Consider the following 19,629-nt stretch of genomic DNA (forward strand, 5'->3'; position numbering starts at 1 on the left):
GTGCAACAATGATGCTGGCTCTTGTGAGTTTTACAATGACATTTATTTTATAGACGATAAAAGTGAGGCCCAGGGCTGGGAAGATGACTCAGCTGATAAGGTAACTGCTGCACAAACCTGAGGATCTGAGTTTGATTTTGAGTGATGGTTTACATTCAGATACAAGCACGTAAGTAAGAACTGGTGCAGTGTAGGTCCGTGAAAGGCAGCCTGGTTTCTGACTGAGCTAGGTTGGAAACCCCAGAGACCCTGTAGGGGATAACCCTGCAAGGGACAGTAGGCATTTTGCCACACTCCTGGACACCAGGCTCCTGACACGAGACTGCAGCCCTCCATAATTTTGTAGCCATCAGTCACATAAAGGCAACGCCCCAAGCCCCTCCACAGGTAGAAGATGTGATCACAGGTAGCCTCAATATGGATCTCCATCTTAATGAGGTACCTAAAGGCCTGGAGGCTTAGCCAATAAACTCCACTTCCCAGACACTCCTCCCTGCAAAAGGTATTTAACTTCAGACCTGCCCTGAGAAAGTGGAGTATGGTTTTACTCATTGCCACTCTCTGCCATGACAATAAATGCTCTAAAAGCATAGACTGTGTCTTTTCATGGGTCTGCCATGGGGAGCAATGGAACAGGCCCTTATCTAAAGAGCTGCACTAGTCTCCTACAGAAGGACTCTAAGCTCTCCCAGCCACAGCCTCTATCAAGCCAAGCCACCCACCCAACAAACCAAGGACTCTCTCCTCCCCATCAGGACCCAGCTGGAGCTCTCCCCTCTTGTCCCCTTTGGCCCCAGACTAGATCCAGCCAGTGGGCCCCCACTCCATTCTCAACTCTTCCAAGGCTCCCAGTGGTGGCTGGGTGCTCAAGAGCATGAGAACCAGACACTCCCGGCCCCCTTGTAGGCTCAGGGCCCCGGAGCTGGCTCCAACTGTCACTAGGGACCTCAGACTGCACTCCCCCACCCTCAGAGAGAAGTCCCACAGCTTCCCATAGCCTGCCTGGCACTGGCGTGCAGTAAGTGCAGTCAAAACTTTTGGCATCTGGCCTCCTGAGCTGCCAGAGCCCAAGCAGACTTGGGACACCCTTCAAACCCAACAGTGTGGTAGCTGTCCTGTGGTTTTTTTTTTTTTTTTTTTAGATTTATTTATTTATTATATGTAAGTACACTGTAGCTGACTTCAGACACTCCAGAAGAGGGCGCCAGATCTCGTTACGGATGGTTGTTAGCCACCATGTGGTTGCTGGGATTTGAACTCTGGACCTTTGGAAGAGCAGTCGGGTGCTCTTACCCACTGAGCCATCTCACCAGCCCCTGTCCTGTGTTTTTAATCTCAAAGATAGGAAGGTAGAGACAGGCAGACTCACAAGGCTTACTTGCCAGTCAGCATAGATAATCAATGAGAAACCCTGTCTCAATAAATAAAGGCAGCTGGCAGCCAAAAAAAGATATTGAAAATTGACTTTTGGTATCTACTTTGTATGCATACACACTCAGATACACAGACAGACAGACAGACACACAGACACACACACACACGCAGACACACACACACTCACAGACACACACACTCACAGACACATACACACAGACACACACACACAGAGACACACACAGACACAGACACAGACACAGACACACACAGACACACACAGACACAGACACACAGACACACAGACACACAGACACACACACACACACACACACACACACACACAGTTCAGAAAGCATATGTTACTTGTTCAATGTTAGACTACACCATAAGGCAAAGTAAGGTCAGAGTTTTCAAATTCCATGATCTTTATAAACCATTGAACACCCCTTTTCTTAAGGAAACGATCTTTTTCCTAGAATAGCCTGACTTTAGTGCGAGCAACCATAGTATCAGTACCAGATTTGGGCTTGGAGAAGCCCATTGTATAGGACCAAGTTCTGTCTCTCACTCACTGGTCTGATGTCCCTGCAGGAATAAGGGCTATGATGGTGATGTAAAGTGATATATCTGTTGGTACCTTGAGAGATGTGAAATATGTATAGGTACAATAGCATCAGTACTAATTGACATCTGCTTTCCAAACTGGCCTTGTACAGGTTTTCAAAGTTTCACCATCCATGATACCTACAAGAAGGGTTCTTCTCATGTAAAAATGAGACCCTGTAAAATTATTTTGACCCATTCATTCATTTCTTTTTCCCAATGCAAAAGTCTATGCCATATAAATTGCAACAGGAACTTTAGCATCATTGGCACAAGCTCCTTATTAGGCAGCAGTGTGGAATTCCAATTAGCCTGATTAGCTTTCACCATCCATTTTCCTTTGGACTATTCTTGAAATTATATTTTATTTGAAAGATACATTTATTTTAATTGTATGGGTGTTTTGCCTGCCTGCCTGCAGGTGTATATGTGCACAATGCCTGCATGGTGCCCTCTGAGATTAAAAGAGGGCAATGGGTATCCTAGAACTGGAGTTACAGAAAGTTGTAAATGCCATGTAGGTACTGGCAGAGGAACTTGGGTCCTTGGCAAGTGCTCTAAACCATTGAACTTTCTCTACAGGTCCATTAAAATGACAATTTAAGCTTTCTTTCTTGACAGTAAGTATTCCAGTGAGTATTCTCCTTGATACATGTGAGCATGTCACTGCAAATCCAGGAAGCACTTCATATGTTGCCCTTTGTTGTTGTGGGTCAAACAGATGTGACTCACCTATGGTTTAAGCAAAGCAGCTCTTTCCTGGAGGAGGAAAGGAAAGGAAAAAAAGTCTGTCAGTGTTGTTAGCAGCCTCAGCTTTCTGTCTGACTAAGGACTGTAAGGCTTTAGTTCTCAGACTCTATCTCCTGGTTTGAGAAGCTCTCAAGCTTCATAGTTTAGGAGCATTTCTTCTCCTAGGGCCTGCACAACAGCTCTTGTTTAGACAGCAGCTAGGGAACTGAGGCTCTAGGGTGTTTTGTGCAGAACAGCTTTCACATTGCTTCAGATGTGATGTTGTAGGTTTAGCAGCCCTTTGACCTTTCTTCCTGGCTTAGGTTTCTGTGTAACGAATTAATGGGTTCAGAAGGGAAGATGTTTTCTGTGGCACTTTGTGAATAAAAAAACTGCCATTAATTATTATTTAGAAAGGCAGCATTTTTTCTTAAACTCTGCCTTTTGAGCACCCCTAGGCCCCATTGTGTCAGTATACGCCTTATTAACCACGAGTAAGCATACCACACCTGTCTCCTGCTCTCCCATTTGGACATAAAGCCTGTTACTATTGATTGTTCTATAGTTGGTCTCCCTGAGAATGAGGTTTCCTTTAAACCAGACGTTTTCATTACTGGATAGTGTGTCTCTTTAATGTTATTCTTTTAGAGAGGCTAGTAAAACATTTGCATTTGCTCCCATTCCTTTATTCTTTGTAAAGTCCTAAAGAGTCAGAGAGGGCTCATTAAGGAATAGACTACCATGACAGACAGCCTTTCCTTATTGCTAAACCATAAAAGATGGAGAGAAAATGGGGGCATTTGTAGTATTAAAAGCTTTCGTTAAATGGTAAGTGGTGGTTTTGACTGACCTTGGAAATTACCTACATCTTTTTAGTGCTTTCATGCTAGCCTGTGGTCTACAGAAGTGTTAGTAGTCTGCTGGATTTACAAAGGATCTCCCCAGAGGCCCGGTGGGACTCCTTTATAATATGGTTGATGGACTCACCCTGTACCTCCTGGCTTACAGAAGTAACTTCTCAGTAACATTTCTTTTCTTCCCTTTCACTTACATAACCACTCCTTGCACAGGTCTCCTTGCACTATTTAAGTTCCAGTTCTTCTGTACATTTGAATTTCTGTGGTAACTACAGCTCAAGCACTCTTTTCTGCTTCAATGTCTTTTCCTCTATTGTTTCTATTCCTCTAGCTAATGATGTTCTTTGTGGTATGATAACTTTTTGTGTGTGCTATTAAAAGCCATAACCAATTAGGATAATGAGCCAGCAGAAATTTAAAATCTTACAGGACAGGAAACAGAAGGGTGTGTCTGAGGTAGGGTTGAACCTAGAGACAAGCTAAGCAGTCTTGGTGGGGACAGACAACTTGGGGGAGGGTCCTTTCCTCTCTTGCCCTTCAGATGGTCTTACCTGCTTCCATTTCTGCTCAGCCCTTGGGAGTCCTGGATTCACTTTGGGCAGAAATTGGTCCAGGGGTATGTTTCTTAGCTGAAACCTGAAAGATGAGTGGATGCCCTCACATGCAAAGGCAGGGAAGGGGCCTGCAGGTGGTTCAGCACACACTAAAGCTGGGAAGCTAGGACTGAATCCTAATGTGATGACTTTTGTTTCCCAGGAACTGTCAGCTTAGGCTGGCAGCCAAGGTTTTCCTGTATCTTCCCCTCCAGCTTCCTCCTAGAAGCCGACAGAAGCCAGTGCCACTTCCTGTGGCCCAATCTAGCTTCTGCCTCCTGTTTGAAACTGATAACCTAGAGTGGAGCTGCATAAGCATCTTCTGGCTAATTAGCTAATAATCTGCACCAGGCACCTAGCTTCTGGCATGTTATACAACAATAACGATATAATGACTTCCAGTCTGTCCATGTTGTCACGAATGACAGAATGTCATCCTTCTTTATGGCCAAGTAGCTTTCCATTGTATATACAAATTCTACCTGCATATCCACTCAGCATTATGGCTATTTAGGATGATTTTATCTCCTAACTACAAATGGTGATATAATAGACATGAGAATGGGGCCCTTTTGAGAGTTGCTTCAAGTATATGCTCAATTTTGATTGACGTATTTGTTATATCTACACTATCACTCCTGTACCTTAGGCTCAGGGATCACTGTGAAAGGAGTACAAAGACTGTAGGAGACAGAGTCAGGGAGTTTGCTGTGAGAGTCTGTCTCCTAGTAATGTCAGAGCTATAGCCATGAAGTCCATCAACATGGCAGCATAAACCTGACCTAAACAAGGACAACAAGGATTACACCACTAGACATGCTAATATATATGGGGGAAAGGTCATGATGTCTTAATCCTACACAAAGAACTGCAGGCAACTAAGAAATGCTGAGAGCTGAAGAAATAGCTTTCCCCAGGGAAGAGCATGTCAATTGGTTCTCTAACACCAAATGGTCTGCCCTGAAAACTTACACATACGAGGATCATAATACAGACTGAACAGGTCGTGTTTATGTATGAAAGCTTGTGTGTGTGTAAGAAAAATTAAAAAAAAAAGAGGCCATGAATTTGAAAGACAGGAAGGGACATGGAGTACATGGGAGGGCTTAGAGGGAGAAACTGGTAGAAGGTAATGATGTAATTACAGTATAATATCAACAAACAAAATAAATACTTAAAAATTGTACACATAAATCAAAACACCACGTTGTATCCCTTAAATATGCAGCTGTTATAGGTCATTGACAAAGCAATAAAGACAAAAATAGCAAGCAAATCAATAGGGTTAATTTAGAGTTGACTCTTACACAAAGGGTATAGAATTTCCCTGTTATCTTTTCTGTCAGATACAAATGACCCTTGGAAGTTAGCCCTGCCCTAACAGTGAAATGCTGATTCTGGGTTGCCCATCCTCTTATTTATTTTACCTTTTAAAAACCAAGATTTGACTTTACCATCAGATCAGCTCTGAAGGGCAGCTGCTAGCTAGATAAGCTGCATTAGACTTAATGTGTGTGGGATAATATTAACAGTTTCTATAGGCTTATTTTCTCTTCTATGCATGCAGTCATATTAACTGTTATGCTAACATAAAGTTTTAAATGTTTTTATTTTAAATATCAGCCTGTTGGGGAATAATCAAGACCTAACAGAAGGGAAAATGAGGCTTATGACATTACCATTGGAAAAAAAAAAGGAACATTATCATAAACTAGGAAGAAAAGTCATAAAATAAGAGTACTATCAACTGCTTATGGTAAATAAAAAAGAATAATTGCTGCTATTAGTAAAATACTAAAATTGCTAACTCCAAATGGATAGCAGAAAGATTTTTTTCATGGAAAGGGGATGGTTTGGTTTTTCTGTCCACCTGGACAGGAGTCCTTGGGGAAGAACATTTCCCTGGATGCTATGAAAGTAGATGGCAGGTAAGCTCTCCTGAACAAATAGCACACTAGAAATGCTGTCTCCAGGATTCCAAGTAGCTGAAGATAGTATAGGAACAAAGCATTTCATAATCAAGGAAGAATCACAGAAAACTCTGAACAGAGTGACTCTGGTTACATATATTCAGTAGAGAATTCTACAAGAATTCTGTTAAGGTCTCAGGGGGAAGATGCCTCTATTGACTGTATGGATGAAACACAAGTAAACTTTAGATGCTGTAGAAAAGGAAACTAAGTGTGTAAGACCTGCAAATCATGGAGCAGTGGGATGGCTGAGTAGTCAAATTCTTGGTGCATAAACATGAGGAGCCAAGGTCAATGTGCAGAACCTGGGAGAACAGCCATGTGGGCAGCAGGTTGCTGGAACCACGGTGCTGGAAAATCAGAGACAATGCTGGGTGACTGCCTACCTGAACTGCTGAGCTCCAGAACAATGAGCTATCATGTCTCAAAAACAAGGTAGGAAGTGAGTGAGGGGGACATTCAATGTTGACCTTTGGCCTCCTTGTGCACATATACATACATGTATATATATATATATGCACACACACCAATTGGGTCATACGGAACCTGATAATACTTTTCAGACATAGAAGAAATAGAACTTAAAAAGGAACAAAGTATTTTTAAGAATCTTAAAAGAACTTTCAAAGCCCCTTTCTTTGAAGTAACCCCCAAATATCAAGTGGGTAGGGATGGTTTCAGAGATTCTTGAAGCTTTATGGATAGGAAGTTTGTCTACCTGGTGACACCAGAGATCAGAGGAGGTCACAAGGACAGGGAAGCAACCTGGATCCATCCTCCCTCCCACCCCCACTCCAGACTCCTGCAGGCAGAATCTATGTTGTGGAGCATGTCAGAACATCTCTCCTCAGGTGCTCTGATTGCCCTAGGGCAGCAGGCAGGCAGAGCTTCCATCAGAGCTGGCAGCAGGAGGAACATCTGGAGACATTAGAGGTGAAAATAGACACCAGGGAAGCTGGGCAGAGAAGTGTCCTGGGGTTATCCTGCCCTTGACTCCAGCAGGCTATGGCCTTATATTGGCATTAATGACTTTGGGGTTCAGGCAGATGCTTAGCTGTAGCCCTTGGCCTTTCCCAGCAGTATGGACTCTGCAGAGGACACAACTTTTCCCTCCTCTGGTTCCAATTGTCAATCAGCCAGCCACAGGAGAAATCAGCATGCCGTGAAATGAGAAGTAAACTGATTTTATTTATTACTGAATGCAAAAAAGCGTAGCCACTTTTGCATTACTCAAATGCGATCATGTAAACATTTGTGGAACTTGAAACATTTAGCTTCCAGAGAATAAAGTCCTTATGTAGATGATGACTGATAGGTCTGTCATTAAATTGCATATGTAAATTCACTCATTTACATACGATGGTTGTCTCAGTCAGCCCAAACAAAATGTTACACACTGGGTGACTTAAACAGTGAGTATTCTCATTCCTTCATCACTCGATAAGCTCTATCTAGAGCAGTGATTCTATTATTATTATTATTATTATTATTATTATTATTATTATTATTATTAGGTATTTTCTTCATTTACATTTAAAATGCTATCCTAAAAGTCCCCCATACCCTCCCCCCAACTCCCCTGCCCACCCACTCCCACTTCTTAGCCCTGGCGTTCCCCTGTACTGAGGAATATAAAGTTTGCACTACCAATGGGTCTCTCTTTCCACTGATGGCCAAATAGGCCATCTTCTGATACATATGCAGCTAGAGACACGAGCTCCGGGGGGTACTGGTTAGTTCATAATGTTGTTCCACTTATAGGGTTGCAGATCCCTTTAGCTCCTTGGGTACTTTCTTTAGCTCCTCCATTGGGAACCCTGTGATACATCCAATAGCTGACTGTGAGCATCCACTTCTGTGTTTGCTAGGCCCTGTCATATCTCACAAGAGACAGCTATATCAGGGTCTTTTCAGCAAAATCTTGCTAGTTTATGCAATGATGTCAGCGTTTGGAAGCTGTTTATGGGATGGATCCCCGGATATGGTAGTCTCTAGATGGTCCATCCTTTCTTCTCAGCTCCAAACTTTGTCTCTGTAACTCCTTCCATGGTGTTTTGTTCCCAATTCTAAGAAGGGGCAAAGTTTCCACACTTTAGTCTTCATTCTTCTTGAGTTACATGTGTTTCGAAAATTGAATCTTATATCTTGGGTATTCTAAGTTTCTAGGCTAATATCTACTTATCAGTGAGTACATATCATGTGAGTTCTTTTGTGATTGGGTTACCTCACTCAGGGTGATGCCCTCCAGGTCCATCCATTTACCTAGGAATTTCATAAATTCATTGTTTTTAATAGCTGAGTATTACTCCATTGTGTAAATGAACCACATTTTCTGTATCCATTCCTCTGTTGAGGGGCACCTGGGTTCTTTCCAGCTTCTGGCTATTATAAATAAGGCTGCTATGAACATAGTGGAGCATGTGTCCTTCTTACCGGTTGGAACATCTTCTGCATATATGCCCAGGAGAGGTATTGCAGGATCCTCTGGTAGTACCATGTCCAATTTTCTGAGAAACCACCAGACTGATTTCCAGAGTGGTTGTACAAGCTTGCAATCCCACCAACAATGGAGGAGTGTTTCTCTTTCTCCACATTCTCGCCAGCATCTGCTGTCACCTCAATTTTTGATCTTAGCCATTCTGACTGGAGTGAGGTGGAATCTCAGGGTTGTTTTGATTTGCATTTCCCTGATGATTAAGGATGTTGAACATTTTTTCAGGTGCTTCTCAGCCATTCGGTATTCCTCAGGTGAGAATTCTTTGTTTAGCTCTGAGCCCCATTTTTTAATGGGGTTATTTGATTTTTTAGAGTCCACCTTCTTGAGTTCTTTATATATATTGGATATTAGTCCCCTATCTGATTTAGGATAGGTAAAGATCCTTTCCCAACCTGTGGTGGCTTTTTTGTCTTATTGACAGTGTCTTTTGCCTTACAGACGCTTTGCAATTTTATGAGGTCCCATTTGTCTATTCTCAATCTTATAGCACAAGCCATTGCTGTTCTATTCAGGAATTTTTCCCCTGTGCCCATATTTTCGAGGCTTTTCCCCACTGTCTCCTATATAAGTTTCACTGTCTCTGGTTTTATGTGGAGTTCCTTTATCCACTTAGATTTGACCTTAGTACAAGGAGATAGGAATGGATCAATTCACATGATAACCATTTGTTGAAAGTGCTGTCTTTTTTTCCACTGGATGGTTTTAGCTCCCTTGTCAAAGATCAAGTGACCATATGGTGTGTGAGTTCATTTCTGGGTCTTCAATTCTATTCCATTGGTCTACTTGTCTGTAGCTATACCAGTACCATGCAGTTTTTATCACAATTGCTCTGTAGTACAGCTTTAGGTCAGGCATGGTGAATCCATCAGAGGTTCTTTTATCCTTGAGAAGAGTTTTTCTATCCTAGTTTTTTTGTTATTCCAGATGAATTTGCAGATTGCCCTTTCTTTTTTTTAATTGGGTATTTATTTCATTTACATTTCCAATGCTATACCAAAAGTCCCCCACATGCTCCCCCACCCACTCCGCTACCCACCCACTCCTACTTCTTGGCCCTGGCGTTCCCCTGTACTGAGGCATATAAAGTTTGCATGACCAATGGGCCTCTCTTTCCACTGATGGCCAACTAGGCCATCTTCTGATTCATATGCAGCTAGAGACACGAGCTCAGGGCGGGGAGGAGGAGGGTATAGGTTAGTTCATATTGTTGTTCCACCTATAGGATTGCAGATCCCTTCAGCTCCTTGGGTACTTTCTCTAGCTCCTCCATTGGGAACCCTGTGATACATCCAATAGCTGTCTGTGAGCATCCACTTCTGTGTTTGCCAGGCCCCGGCATAGTCAGATTGCCCTTTCTAATTCGTTGAAGAATTGAGTTGGAATTTTGATGGGGATTGCATTGAATCTGTAGATTGCTTTTGGCAAGACAGCCATTTTTACTATATTGATCCTGCCAATCCATGAGCATGGGAGATCTTTCCATCTTCTTAGATCTTCTTTGATTTCTTTCTTCAGAGACTAGAAATTCTTATCATACAGATCTTTCACTTCCTTAGTTAGAGTCACACCAAGGTATTTTATATTATTTGTGACTATTGAGAAGGGTGTTTCCCTAATTTCTTTCTCAGCCTGTTTATCCTTTGTGTAGAGAAAGGCCATTGACTTGTTTGAGTTAATTTTATATCCAGCTACTTCACTGAAGCTGTTTATCAGGTTTAGGAGTTCTCTTGTGGAATATATAGGGTCACTTATATATACTATCATATCATCTGCAAAAAGTGATATTTTGACTTCTTCCTTTCCAATTTGTATCCCCTTGATCTCCTTTTGTTGTCGAATTGCTCTGGCTAGGACATCAAGTACAACGTTGAATAGGTAGGGAGAAAGTGGGCAGCCTTGTCTAGTCCCTGAGTTTAGTGGGAATGCTTCCAGCTTCTCACCATTTACTTTGATGTTAGCTACTGGCCTGCTATAGATTGCTTTTATCATGTTTAGGTATGGGCCTTGAATTCCTGATCTTTCCAAGACTTTTATCATGAATGGGTGTTGGATTTTGTCAAATGCTTTCTCCGCATCTAACGAGATGATCATGTGGTTTTCATCTTTGAGTTTGTATATATAATGGATTACATTGATGGATTTCCATATATTAAACTATCCCTACATCCCTGGAACGAAATGTACTTGATCAGGATGAATGATTGTTTTGATGTGTTCTTGGATTCAGTTAGTGAGAATTTTATTGAGTGTTTTTGCATTGATATTCATAAGGGAAATTGGTCTGAAGTTCTCTATCTTTGCTGGGTCTTTCTGTTTTTTAGGTATAGAATGAATTGGGTAGAGTACCTTCTGCTTCTATTTTGTGGAATAGTTTCTGAAGAACTGGAATTAGATCTTCTTTGAAGGTCTGATAGAACTCTGCACTAAACCCATCTGATCCTGGGCTTTTTTTGGTTGGGAGACTATAAATGACTGCTTCCATTTCTTTAGGGGATATAGGACTGTTTAGATCATTAACCTGATCTTGATTTAGCTTTGGTACCTGGTATCTGTCTAGAAACTTGTCCATTTCATCCAGGTTTTCCAGTTTTGTTGAGTATAGCCTTTTGTAGAAGGATCTGATGGTGTTTTGGATTTCTTCAGGATCTGTTGTTATGTTTCCCTTTTCATTTCTGATTTTGTTAATTAGGATGCTTTCCCTGTGCCCTCTAGTGAGTCTGGCTAAGGGTTTATCTATCTTGTTGATTTTCTCAAAGAACCAGCTCCTTGATTGGTTGATTCTTTCAGTAGTTCTTCTTGTTTCCACTTGGTTGATTTCGCCCCTGAGTTTGATTATTTCCTGCCTTCTACACCTCTTGGGTGAATTTGCTTCCTTTTGTTCTAGAGCTTTTAGGTGTGTTGTCAAGCTGCTAATGTGTGCTCTCTCTAGTTTCTTTTTGGAGGCACTCAGAGCTATGAGTTTTTCTCTTAGGAATGCTTTCATTGTGTCCCAATTTCTTTTCTGGTCCAGTCTATTTGGAGTTTTGTAGGCTTCCTGTATGATCATGGGCATCTCTTTCTTTAGGTTTGGGAAGTTTTCTTCTAAAATTTTGTTGAATATATTTGCTGGCCCTTTAAGTTGAAAATCTTCCGTCTCATCAACTCCTATTATCTGTAGGTTTGGTCTTCTCATTGTGTCCTGGGTTTCCTGGATGTTTTGAGTTAGGATCCATTTGCGTTTTGTATTTTCTTTGATTGTTGTGCCGAAGTTCTCTTTGGAATCTTCTGCACCTGAGATTCTCTCTTCCATCTCTTGTATTCTGTTGCTGATGCCTGCTTCTATGGTTCCAGATTTCTTTCCTAGGGTTTCTATCTCCAGTGTTGCCTCACTTTGGGTTTTCTTTATTGTGTCTACTTCCCTTTTTAGGTCTAATATGGTTTTGTTCATTTCCATCACCTGTTTGGATGTGATTTCCTGTTTTTCTTTATGGACTTGTAACTCTTTAGCAGTGTTCTCCTGTATTTCTTTAAGTGAGTTATTAAGTGAGATATGGTTTTAAATCCAGGTCTAGGTTTTCGGGTGTGTTGGGGTTCCCAGGACTGGGTAAGTTGGGAGTGCTGCATTCTGATGATGGTGAGTGGTCTTGGATTCTGTTAGTAAGATTCTTACATCTGCCTTTCACCATCTGGTAATCTCTGGAGTTAGTTGTTATAGTTGTCTCTGGTAGAGCTTCTTCCTCCTGTGATTCTGTTAGTCTCTATCAGCAGACCTGGGAGACTAGCTCTCTCCTGAGTTTCAGTGGTCTGAGCACTCTCTGCAGGCAAGTTCTCCTCTTGCAGGGAAGGTGCACAGATATCTGGTGTTCGGACCTGCCTCCTGGCAGAAGATGAAGGCCTGAAACAGGTCCTGTCCCAGAAGCTGTTAGCTTTTGTAATCCATACTCTCACCTGCACAGACTAGTCTTGGAGGGATCCGGGAACCAAGATGGCTTCCCCAGGTACTTCAACAAAGCCCTCCTGGGCAGGGAGGATACCTGTCCTCTGGCAGGGAAGGTGCCCGGATGTCTGGAGCCTGAAACGGGGTCTGCCTCAGAAGCTGTCCTCTAGCGACCTTGGGGGTGTCCTCCGACTCCTCACCCAGGTGACCCAGTGCTGGTGCCAACCAGAAGGGACTTGTGACCCTGGTCATTGCCGGGTTTTCTGCTTCCCTAATGCTGGTCCCATGCGATTGGAATAAACAGAAGTTGTGTTCCACTCACCGGTGGTCCTAAGATCACATGGAGAGTCCTCTAGGGACCTTGGGGATGCCAGCTGACTCCGTGCCCAAGGTGACCCAGTGCTGGACTAGAGCAGTGGTTCTTAACCTCTGAATCATGGCCCCTTTGGCAACCATCCATTTCATTACAACTCATAAGAGTAGCAAAATTATAGTTAAAAAGTTACTGTAAAAATAACTTTATGATTGGTGGTTACCATAGCATGAGGTAGTATTGAGTCATAGAATTAGGACGGTTGAGAACCACTGCTCTAGATAAAAGTGTGGAGTGTCTAAGGTGTGGGTGAGGGCTCCCTTCAGGACCACAGATAGAGGTTTTCTCTTTGTGTCCTCACATAGCTGGGACAAAGAACAAACTCTGTGGTGTCCCTCCTCACTAAGGCTCTGATCCCTTCCTAGGCACTCCACCCTCATGACCTCATTTAACCTTCTTGTATCCTCAAGGTCCCATTCCTATCTCACGGCGAATCATGGCTTCAAGGATGTACTTGGAAAGACAGACTGCTTCAGGACACAGCAACAAATGCCAACTCAAAGCTGTTTCATACACATTATAAATACAAAGTAGTTGTAGGAATTATAAGTAAATATGTCATAGAGCATCAAATGTATATTTTAATTTTAAGGTGAAATCATAAATGCCCTGGATTGATTTTACAGACATTAAAAATTAGATAAAAATGAGCACTTCTATTTCCTGAAGTGACAGGCTCCTATAGGTCATGTTCCTATGTCTGTAGGGCTTTAGGCAGTGCCCTTAGATGCCCCTTTTCTGCCTGGGAAGTACAGGGACAAACAGGAAGATGCCCCTGTCCTGCCCCCCATCTGGACAGGATGCTGTCCCTTGAGTATGACTTGCAGCTGGGTCCCTTTCCTAGGGAAAAGTCAAGCCCCTTAAAATTTGTTCAGAATGGCAAATCCTGCTTCCAGAGTCCATTTTACAAGGCTGCCACAGCCTGAGTGGATTAGATAATAAAAGTGTGTTGTTTCCGGCCAGTGAGATGGGTCAGTGGATTAAGGCACCTCCGACAAGATCAACAACCTGAGTTCAGCCCCTAGGTGGAAGGAGAGAACTGTCTCTTACGGGTAGTCCTCTGACCTTGACTCATGTGCCTTACCATATGTGCGACCACACACATTATAAACATGCATGCAATATATAAGTAAATGTAAATGTGCATTATCTCATAGATGTGGACATTAGGAGTCTGAGATTTGAGAATTAAAAGTCTGGAAGGTACAAAAGGCCCTTTGTGGACTTCAGGGCACTACTTTCTTGTCTTTCCAATGCTAGATGGTAGGTGTGGTTCTCAGCCTCTTTGTGTGCAGCAGTTCTACAGTGTCTGTCCCAGTCATTGCTTTACATCCCCTCTCTACAGGTTGGTTTCTACCTGTAACTCAGAGGCCCTGCAGTAGAGGCTTATATTCAAACAGATCTATTGGGTGATGTCAAGGTTTGGATCTGAAATGGCCCCTAAAGTCTTATCTGTTAGAGGTTTGTTTCCCTGTGTAGCAATGTTTAAAGGTGAGCTGCTGATAAAGTGATGGGATTGTCAAGGCCCTGCCCTCATTAATGGGTTCACCGGCTGATAGATTCACAGTCAGATGAACTATTTGGAAGTGATAGAGAATTAGGAGGCAGAGCCTACATGAAGGGAGTAGATCTTTCCGGACACATTCTTTAGGGTGATATCTTGTCCCTACCCCCCCCCCTTTTCTGTTTGCCTTTTGGTTACTATGAAGGGAGAAAGAAACCTTTTGTGTCACACATGATTGTCCTCATGATATTCTTTCTGCCTTGTCTCAGGTCCAAAGCATTACAGCCAACTAACTTTGCACTGAAACCATAAGGCAGCATAAATCTTTGTTGGATTTTTTTTTTATTAATTTCAGGTATTTTGTCACAGTGACCAACCAAAAGTTGATTAGCATGTGTGTGGTAGAATCTTGAATTCTAATAGGAAGTTATGGTAATTTGAATGGAACCTTTGTAAGGCAGACTTGGAAGTGAATTACTCAAAGCAGGATGTGAGGGTTTGTAGCTTTACTTCATCTTTGTTTTCTCTCTCTCTCTCTTTATCTCTCTCTCTCTCCTTCCCTCCCTCCCTCCCCTCCTCCCTCCCTCGCTCCACCCCTCCCTCCCTCCCTCCCTCCCTCCCTCCCTCCCTTCCTCCCTCCCCCCCTCCTTCCCTCCATCCCTCCTTCTTGCCCTCTCCCTCCTTTTCTTTTCTGTGTGAGGCTAAAAATGAGCCACCTTCATACTCCTATTGGCCACTGTGATGGACTCCAATCCTCTGAAACCATAACCCATAACTCTTTCTTCCTTAGGTTGGTATGGGCCATGGTGTTTTATTACAGCAACAGAAAAGCACCTCTTTGAGAGTGTGCTGTTAAAGGCAGTAGTGTGAGTGCTGTGTGAATGCTGGGCCATCTTCTTGCTTTTGGATTGTCTAGGCTACATACTGAATGGTTTGACTCTACCATATGCTTTCTACCATGATCTGCTATCTTACCACAAGCCTAAATAGCTTAAGGATGGCGGAAATTTCCAAACCTATGAATTACCTTTCCTCTTTAAGTATTTCCTCTTTAAGTCTTAAGTATTTTGTTACAGAAATGGAAAACTGACTAATAATCTTTTTTTTTTTTATATATTTTTATTACATATTTTCCTCAATTACATTTCCAATACTATCCCAAAAGTCCCCCATAGCGCCCCCCACTTCCCTACCCACCCATTCCCATTCTTTTGGCCCTGGCATTCCCCTATATTGGGGCATATAAAGTTTGCAAGTCCAATGGGCCTCTCTTTCCATTGATGGCCGACTAGGCCATCTTTCGATACATATGCAGCTAGAGACAAGAGCTCCAGGGTTCTGGTTAGTACATCATGTTGTTCCAACAATAGGGTTGCAGATCCCTTTAGCTCCTTGGGTACTTTCTCTAGCTTCTCCATTGGGAGCCCTGTGATACATCCAATAGCTGACTGTGAACATCCACTCCTGTGTTTGCTAGGCCCCGGCATCGTCTCACAAGAGACAGCTATATTTGGGTCCTTTCAGCAAAATCTTGCTAGTGTATGCAATGGTGTCAGCGTTTAGAAGCTGATTATGGGACGGATCCCTGGATACAGCAGTCTCTAAATGGTTCATCCTTTCATCACAGCTACGAACTTTGTCTCTGTAACTCCTTCCCTGGGTGTTTTGTTCCCAATTCTAAGAAGGGCCACAGTGTCCACACTTTGGTCTTCATTCTTCTTGAGTTTCATGCGTTTATCAAATTGTATCTTATATCTTGGGTATCCTAAGTTTTGGGCTAATATCCACTTATCAATGAATACATATTGTGTGAGTTCTTTTGTGATTGTGTTACTTCACTCAAGATGATGCCCTCCAGGTCCATCCATTTGGCTAGGAATTTCATAAATTCATTCTTTTTAATAGCTGAGTAGTACTCCATTGTGTAAATGTACCATAATTTCTGTATCCATTCCTCTGTTGAGGGACATCTGGGTTCTTTCCAGCTTCTGGCTATTATAAATAGGGCTGCTATGAACATAGTGGAGCATGTGTCCTTTTTACCGGTTGGGACATCTTCTGGATATATGCCCAGGAGAGGTATTGCTGGATCCTCCGGTAGTACTATGTCCAATTTTCTGAGGAACCGCCAGACTGATTTCCAGAGTGGTTGTACAAGCTTGCAATCCCACCAACAATGGAGGAGTGTTCCTCTTTCTCCACATCCTCGCCAGCATCTGCTGTCACCTGAATTTTTGATCTTAGCCATTCTGACTGGTGTGAGGTGGAATCTCAGGGTTGTTTTGATTGGCATTTCCCTGATGATTAAGGATGTTGAACATTTTTTCAGGTGCTTCTCTGCCATTCGGTATTCCTCAGGTGAGAATTCTTTGTTCAGTTCTGAGCCCCATTTTTTAATGGGGTTATTTGACTTTCTGGAGTCCACCTTCTTGAGTTCTTTATATATATTGGATATTAGTCCCTTATCTGATTTAGGATAGGTGAAGATCCTTTCCCAATCTGTTGGTGGTTTTTTTGTCTTATTGATGGTGTCTTTAGCCTTGCAGAAGCTTTGTAGTTTCATGAGGTCCCACTTGTCAATTCTCGATCTTACAGCACAAGCCATTACTGTTCTATTCAGGAATTTTTCCCCTGTGCCCATATCTTCAAGGCTTTTCCCCACTTTCTCCTCTATAAGTTTCAGTGTCTCTGGTTTTATGTGAAGTTCCTTGATCCACTTAGACTTGACCTTAGTACAAGGAGATAGGAATGGATCGATTCGCATTCTTCTACATGTTAACAACCAGTTGTGCCAGCACCATTTGTTGAAAATGCTGTCTTTCTTCCACTGGATGTTTTTAGCTCCCTTGTCGAAGATCAAGTGACCATAGGTGTGTGGGTTCATTTCTGGGTCTTCAATTCTATTCCATTGGTCTATTTGTCTGTCACTATACCAGTACCATGCAGTTTCTATCACAATTGCTCTGTAGTAGAGCTTTAGGTCCGGCATGGTGATTCCACCAGAGGTTCTTTTATCCTTGAGAAGAGTTTTTGCTATCCTAGGTTTTTTGTTATTCCAGATGAATTTGCAGATTGCACTTTCTAATTCGTTGAAGAATTGATTTGGAATTTTGATGGGGATTGCATTGAATCTGTAGATTGCTTTTGGCAAGATAGCCATTTTTACAATGTTGATCCTGCCAATCCATGAGCATGGGAGATCTTTCCATCTTCTGAGATCTTCTATAATTTCTTTCTTCAGAGACTTGAAGTTTTTATTATACAGATCTTTCACTTCCTTAGTTAGAGTCACGCCAGGATATTTTATATTATTTGTGACTATTGAGAAGGGTGTTTTTTCCCTAATTTCTTTCTCAGCCTGTTTATTCTTTGTGTAGAGAAAGGCCATTGATTTGTTTGAGTTAATTTTATATCCAGCTACTTCACCGAAGCTGTTTATCAGGCTTAGGAGTTCTCTGGTGGAACTTTTAGGGTCACTTATATATACTATCATATCATCTGCAAAAAGTGATATTTTGACTTCATCTTTTCCAATTTGTATCCCTTTGATCTCCTTTTGTTGTCGAATTGCTCTGGCTAGGACTTCAAGTACAATGTTGAATAGGTATGGAGAAAGTGGACAGCCTTGTCTAGTCCCTGATTTTAGAGGGATTGCTTCAAGCTTCTCACCATTTACTTTGATGTTGGCTACTGGTTTGCTGTAGATTGCTTTTATCATGTTTAGGTATGGGCCTTGAATTCCTGATCTTTCCAAGACTTTTATCATGAATGGGTGTTGGATCTTGTCAAATGCTTTTTCCGCATCTAACGAGATGATCATGTGGTTTTTGTCTTTGAGTTTGTTTATATACTGGATTACGTTGATGGATTTCCGTATATTGAACCATCCCTGCATCCCTGGGATGAAACCTACTTGGTCAGGATGGATGATTGTTTTGATGTGTTCTTGGATTCGGTTAGCAAGAACTTTATTGAGGATTTTTGCATCAATATTCATAAGGGATATTGGTCTGAAGTTTTCTATCTTTGTTGGGTCTTTTTGTGGTTTAGGTATCAGAGTAATTGTGGCTTCATAGAATGAGTTGGGTAGAGTACCTTCTGTTTCTATTTTGTGGAATAGTTTGTGAAGAACTGGGATTAGATCTTCTTTGAAGGTCTGATAGAACTCTGCACTAAACCCATCTGGTCCTGGGCTTTTTTTTGTTGGGAGACTATTAATGACTGCTTCTATTTCTTTGGGGGATATAGGGCTGTTTAGATCATTAACCTGATCTTGATTCAACTTTGGTACCTGGTATCTGTCTAGGAACTTCTCCATTTCATCCAGGTTCTCCAGTTTTGTTTAGTATAGCCTTTGGTAGAAGGATCTGATGGTGTTTTGGATGTCTTCAGGATCTGTTGTTATGTCTCCTTTTTCATTTCTGATTTTGTTAATTAGGATGCTTTCCCTGTGCCCTCTAGTGAGTCTGGCTAAGGGTTTATCTATCTTGTTGATTTTCTCAAAGAACCAGCTCCTTGATTGGTTGATTCTTTGAATAGTTTTTCTTGTTTCCACTTGGTTGATTTCACCCCTGAGTTTGATTATTTCCTGCCGTCTACTCCTCTTGGGTGAATTTGCTTCCTTTTGTTCTAGTGCTTTTAGGTGTGTTGTCAAGCTGCTAATGTGTGCTCTCTCTAGTTTCCTTTTGGAGGCACTCAGAGCTATGAGTTTTCCTCTTAGAAATGCTTTCATTGCGTCCCATAAGTTTGGGTATGTTGTGGCTTCATTTTCATTGAACTCTAAAAAGTCCTTAATTTCTTTCTTTATTCCTTCCTTGACCAAGGTATCATTGAGAAGAGTGTTGTTCAGTTTCCACGTGAAGGTTGGATTTCTATTATTTATTTTGTTATTGAAGATCAGCCTTAGGCCATGGTGATCTGATAGGATGCATGGGACAATTTCAATATTTTTATATCTGTTGAGGCCTGCTTTGTGACCAATTATGTGGTCAATTTTGGAGAAGGTACCATGAGGTGCTGAGAAGAAGGTATATCCTTTTGTTTTAGGATAGAATGTTCTGTAGATATCTGCCAGATCCATTTGATTCATAATTTCTCTTAGTTTCACTGTGTCCCTGTTTAGTTTCTGTTTCCATGATCTGTCCATTGGTGAAAGTGGTGTGTTGAAGTCTCCCACTATTATTGTATGAGGTGCAATGTGTGCTTTGAGC

General features: G+C 42.0%; 1 protein-coding gene across 5 annotated transcripts in view; it reads left to right on the forward strand.

The window, feature by feature from the left end:
• The window catches only part of Csgalnact1 (chondroitin sulfate N-acetylgalactosaminyltransferase 1), a 359,628-nt gene that overhangs the window by 118,942 nt on the left and 221,057 nt on the right, over window positions 1-19,629 (forward strand). The window lies entirely within an intron of this gene.

The sequence above is a fragment of the Mus caroli genome, unplaced genomic scaffold (assembly GCF_978045245.1).
Source record: "Mus caroli unplaced genomic scaffold, Mus_caroli_1 scaffold_10, whole genome shotgun sequence".
Taxonomy (NCBI): Eukaryota; Metazoa; Chordata; class Mammalia; order Rodentia; family Muridae; genus Mus; species Mus caroli.